A 6252-nucleotide genomic window follows, 5' to 3' on the forward strand; every position below is an offset into this window, starting at 1 on the left:
TCCACTCCCACATTCAACACTGTCAACACGTGTTTAACCTTTTGTTTTTTTTTGGTTTTTTGTTTTTTGTTTTTGGCTCTGCCTTGTAGCTTGTGGGACCTTAGTTCCCCAACCAGGGATCAAACCCAGGCCCTCAGCAATGAAAGCATGGAATTCTAACCACTGGACCACCAGGGAACCCTGACCAGATTTTTTCATTCATCTCTTGATCACTCCTTCCCACCACCCCTCTTTATGGAGTATTTTAAAGTGAACCCCAGATATCACATGATATCAATTGTTAAATACTTGTGTAAATTTTCAGTTGCAGTTCTCAAAGTGTGATCTGGAGAACCCTGAGGGTTTTCAACACCCTATCAGGCGGTCTGCCAGGTCAAAACTGTTTTTATAATAATGTTAATATATTGTTTGTCTTTTTCATTCTCATCCTCTCATGAATGTATGGTGGAGTTTTCCAACACAGACTGAATGCAGCAACAGATCTGAGAATCCAGCTTCCTCCTATTAAACCAGGTATGAGAGTTGCAAATTTTTACTGATCTGTTTACAAAAATGTGCTACTGTGTGTACAAAAATAATGCTACTCTTCTCTATGTTTGTTTTGTCTTGAAAAATATAATCACTTTTCATAAAAACAAGTTTTTAGTTAACAGGTAATGGGTTCATTATTGCTATATTTAAAATAATTAAATGGATATATTAAAAATTTGTCAGTTTTATTTTCTAATGTAGAAAAAATACATCTATCAAAATATTTATCTAATGTAAAGAAAGCTCTTTGGGATCCTCAATACTTTTTTCAATTAGTTTTTCCTTTTTTTTTTTGCGGTACGCGGGCCTCTCACTGTTGTGGCCTCTTCCGTTGCAGAGCACAGGCTCCGGACGCACAGGCTCAGCGAGCCCGCTCCGCGGCATGTGGGATCCCCCCGGACCGGGGCACGAACCCGTGTCCCCTGCATCAGCAGGCAGACTCTCAACCACTGCGCCACCAAGGAAGCCCTTAAATTAGTTTTTAAACTGATACTTAATTCTTCACACAGCATAGGATTCACTACTTCACAGTATAATTCGGTAGGCTTTAGTATATTTACAAGTTGGGCAACCATTACCACTAGCTAATTCCTGATCACTCTTATCACCCGAAGAAGAAGCCCCATACCTGTTAATAGTCACTGTAAATTCTTCCCTCTCCTCAGCCCCTTTCTGACTCCACTGATTTGTCTATCCTGGACATTTCATATAAATGAAGTATTTTGTGTCTGGCTTATTTCACTTAACATAGTGCCTTTAAAGTTCACCCATATTGCAGCAGATATCAAAACCTCATTCTTTTTTATGGTTGAATAATATTCCATTGTACCTATATACCACATTTTGTTTATCCATTCATCCGTTGGTGGACTTTTAGGTTGTTTTCAGTTTTGGCTATTATGAATAATGCTGCTAGGCACATTAGTGTCTAAGGTTTTGTATGAATACATGTTTTTAGTTCTCTTGGCTACATACCTAGGAATAGAATTGCTGGGTCATATGATTAACTCTATGTTACTCTAGATTTAACTTTTTGAGAAACCATCAAACTGTTTTCCACAGCAGCTGCACCATTTTACATTTCAACCACCAGTATAGGAGTGTCTCACTATCTCAACATCCTTACCAAAATTTATTTTCTGTGTTTTTGATCCTGGTCATCTTTGTAGGACTTAATAATTTCTAAAGCGTATAAGGGGTTCTGAGGCTAAAATGTTTGAGAATTGTTTTTCTAACAAATAACTTTAAAAAAACATGAAAGCATTTTTTGTAAATAACAAGTTCATAGAAACAGAGGACAGATTAGTGGTTGCCAGAGGTGGGAAAGGATGCAGGCAAAATGGGTGAAGGTGGTCAAATGGTACAAACTTCCAGTTATAAAATAGATATGCACTGGGGATGTAATGTACAGCATGGTGACTATAATTAATAAACACCGCATTGTATATTTGAAAGTTGCTAAGAGAGTAGATCTTAAAAGTTTTTATTACAAGAAAAATTTAATTGTGTGGTGATGGACGTTAACTAGACTTCTGGTGGTGATCATTTCACAATATATACATATATTGAATCATTACATCATACAGCTGAAACTAATGTTAAAAAATAAACATAATAACACTATCGAATTAACAATAATTTCACAAAGTTTTCTGGAACTGCGGTAATCAAGCTTGCCTAGGACAGACTCAATTTACACCTTTGTACCAGCATAACTATTAAAAGTGTCTCCTTTAACTCTCAATATGCCCTGTTTAGATGACAAATTATATGAACACCTTGTAACAGAACTATGTTCAGATTTCCCCAGTTGTCTTAAATATATCTTTACAATGTTTATTGAAAACAATATCCAACATTGCATTTGATTGAGGTGTCTTTAAAAACTATATCAATTCTCTCTTCCACTCCATTTCTTTCATGCTAGTTATTTATTGAAGAAACTGGGTAATTTGTGTAATTTCCTGTATCCTTAGCTTGGCTGATCCTATCGTCTTGGTGTCTTAATCTGTCTCTGTGTCCTTCCTATTTCTTGCCATTTTGTAGTTAGATCTAGAAGTTTGATTAGGTTTAGGGTCAATTTTTGTGCAACAGTATTTCGTAGATGGTGTGTATATACTGTTGCATTGCATCAAGAGGCACGTGGGATCGGGTTATCTCACTTTTAGTGATGTTAAGATAAATCGGTGGGTTCAGGTTTTGTTAGCTTGATCCAGCTATTATAAGATTCCCATCAATGTTCCACTTCATAATTCTAATAGCCATGAATGTTTGTTGCCTAGTCCCAGGGCTTCATTAGGACCTGTGAACAGTAACTTTCTAATTCTACTAGTTCTGTGTCATTTGTTGCCCTTACAAACTATTTGGATATCCTGAAATATATAGCAGAATAAATGCTTGATTTTTTCCTTTTACCAGTTTTCAAAATAAAGAGTAGGTGATCCAAGGATGAATGATGATTTTTTTCTTTGTTAGTATTACTATGAATGAATTAATGGATTTGTATATATTAGATTATGTTTCAATCCATTAGTCATTATTCTTTTTTTAAGCCCAAACTGTTCCACTTTGGCCAAAGGGTGCCCCTTCAACCTTGCTCTTGGGTTCTTCTGACATAACCTCAGGAGTATTTGATAGCTACTTTGCTTTCTGTCATAATAAAATGTCACAAGCTCATCTTACACCATCCTTGCTTGCCCCCGTTCTAAAATCAGTCATTTCCTAAAGGAGTCCTGGTTCTTCTTAGTGGGCAGTGGCATTTAGATTATGAATTTGGACACTAGGGCTGCTCATAGGCATTGGACTGTCATTGCTTCTTGGCCTTTCAGTGGACACAGCTAGGATATACGTATTTTGTAAATAGAGAAAAATTAATCATGAATTCATACTACCATTGCCAATTCAAACTTTTGCTTATAGAATTTACATCTAATTTCATTGATTTGATACCTGTTATCTCTTTATCTTTCACCGCAGACCTTGGTTTCTACCAACACTACGATACCTGCTATTGTATATACACACATATGTGTAAAATATACGTGCAACAGCATCTAATTAACAATACCGGTATTATTACTAACAGTTACTATTACTAAATGCAGTTTGATTTCTTTGCCATGCCTTTCTGTTTTTTTTTGGTACGCGGGCCTCTCACTGTTGTGGCCTCTCCCGTTGCGGAGCACAGGCTCCGGACGCGGCTCATGGGCCCAGCCGCTGTGCGGCATGTGGGATCCTCCCGGACCGGGGCACGAACCCGTGTCCCCTGCATCGGCAGGCGGACTCTCAACCACTGCGCCACCAGGGAAGCCCCCGGGAAGCCCCCTTTCTGTTCTTAGGATAAGTCCCACTAAGGATATACAGTCAAAATCATGAGTTTTAAAGTCAGTTTCTTATTTTTCCATGCGGTTATGCCAGTAACTTGAAATATACTTTGATTCATGACTTTCTTTTTCTTTTAGGAAATACTTTGCATTTTCTTTTAAAAACTAATTATGTAAAGTACTTACATGATGCCAAAGTCAAAACTATAAGACAGAGTATACGAAACGAAGTCTAGCTTCCACACCCATGTTTTTCATCTTGTTCTTTTCTTATATGTAACCCTTTTTTATTAGTTTGTAATTTAGTCTGCCATTGCTGCTGCTTTAAAATGTGAGCAAATGCACCACACCTTTCTTAGGAGAGAAGCAACATATACATGGCCTCGGCCTTGCTTTTTTCACTTAAACAATATATCCTAGCGTCCCATGGCCTCCACAGAGATGGTCTTCATTCCTTTGTACGGCTGCACAGAACTGCATTGTGTGGATATACCGTGCTTTATTCAAGCAGTCCTCTGTGGATGGACATGTGGGTTCAACAAATATTTACTGCATAACTAAACTGTGCCAGGCACTGGAGAGCAAGGCATGGTGTCTGGCCTCAGGAAACTCAGAGTGTAGAGAGGGTGAACGCTTGCAATACAAGTACTTTCCTAAGGGAGTGAGATCTTGGATCCACTTAGCACAAAGGGCACATGGAACACGGAAGACAGTGTCCCACACAGGAGGGATACACTAACTGTGGATTGCCATCTTGCTTCCATAGGGGTCAATATCTGGGAGATCTTGATAGGGGAGAATCCCCTTGGGAGGAGTTTTTAATCAATGTTTGAAACTGCTTAGAAAATGATGAGTGCCACCAATTGGCCGGAGAAAGAAAGACCAAGGGAAAGACGTAGAAAGGAAGGGTCCTAACCATAAAATTCCCCTGAAAAGAAAAAATGTAAGTTAATACAGGAGCTGTGGTTTAACAGTAAGAACTAACACCTGTATAAAATTTACCACGGACCAGAAATTGCTCTAAGCCGTTTAAGTATATTTAACTTTAACAATTCTACGAAGTAGGGACTATTACTACCCACGTTTTACCTTCGAAAAAAATTAGGGCACGGAGAGGTCGCCGAACTTTCCATCAAGGTCACAGAACGGGCGAGAGGGGTTGGGAGCGAGAAAGCACTCGCAGTCAAGATCCGCAGATCGGCTATCTGTAAGCGGTGCTGTCTCCAAGGCGAGACGAAAGCCCTTAAGTCTCCCTTCACTCTCACAGCCCCCTGGGGACCAGAGCCTACTCTTAGCGCTCTCCGGGCGCGGCCTCTCCACCCCAAGATCCGAAAACCCCGGAGGTCATGCTCTAGGCGCCTTGTGGTTCGGGGTCCAGAAAAATCCCAAAGCCCTGCGGGACGGTGGGCGTAAACTAGGCCGGCCGGCGGGGCAAGGTGCGTTTGAGCCTCGGTGCGGGGCCGCACGCCGCGCACGCCTCCACGAAAAGCGGCGCCGCCTGCTCTCCGACTCCTTCCGGTGTCCGCCGCCCGTTTCTAGGCGCTCCCGCCCACGTCTTGGCGCAAATACGGTGTGCTTCCCCGGGCACCTACCACACAACGAAAGTTATGAGAAGTCACCGGCAAACGCCCTGGCAAAGCCGGGGACCGTGACCGGCCCCCGCGGAATCCAAGATCTAGGGTTCTCAGCTCCACCGTCCGAGTAGCCGCAGCAAGAGACCCGCCAGGAAAAAGTCGCACGGGGCCGTGGCTCTTTCCGCTGCCCCCACCCCTACCACTTAGGGGTGCCGACCCCGCCCCGGGAGCCGCCCGGACACACGCGGGGAAACACCTCACTTGCACACCCGCGGGCGGGCCCGAGCCACACCCGGATCAGCCGCGTTTCTAGCGAAATCCCCGTCGTCGCAGACCATTTTCAAACTCCTCGCTTACCAGCAACTTTCGCATTTTTTCCTTTTTAAAAGCCCACGGCAATCAACATTAAAAATCTAGCTGCAGAAAGAGAAAAATCAAAGCTAACGCAGAACTCGGAGTCAAACACGCCTCAATCACGTACTAGACACAGGACGATAAGCACTATCAACAACCAAACCATCGCAGGATTAAGAGGATCCTTCATAGTTCATGTCAGACGGGTAATGTGCCACAGTCGTAACAAGGTTGGAAGGAAGCACATGTCACACAAGCGCGTGAACACCCAATCATCACACTTATGAACTACAAAAGGATCAACGTGACTCGTCGGCTAAGGAGCCCCGGGTACGACCCACTAACTTATCAGTAAGGGTGACAGATGTAGTGCATATTTACTTAGACTTGATATAAAGAGTCCTGTATATTTTATCACGATCACCGATATTGCCTGATACTTCTTTTGTTTCTACCTCAGTAAGTGAAAA

General features: G+C 41.9%; 1 non-coding gene across 1 annotated transcript; it reads right to left on the minus strand.

Annotated features, from left to right (window-relative positions):
- Positions 1-5978: 5978 nt before the first annotated feature.
- LOC137216251 (small nucleolar RNA U13) lies at positions 5979-6082 on the minus strand. Its single transcript, XR_010939666.1, has one exon. It is a non-coding gene; the product is annotated as a small nucleolar RNA U13 (small nucleolar RNA).
- Positions 6083-6252: the final 170 nt, after the last annotated feature.

This window comes from Pseudorca crassidens, chromosome 21, assembly GCF_039906515.1.
Source record: "Pseudorca crassidens isolate mPseCra1 chromosome 21, mPseCra1.hap1, whole genome shotgun sequence".
Lineage (NCBI taxonomy): Eukaryota > Metazoa > Chordata > Mammalia > Artiodactyla > Delphinidae > Pseudorca > Pseudorca crassidens.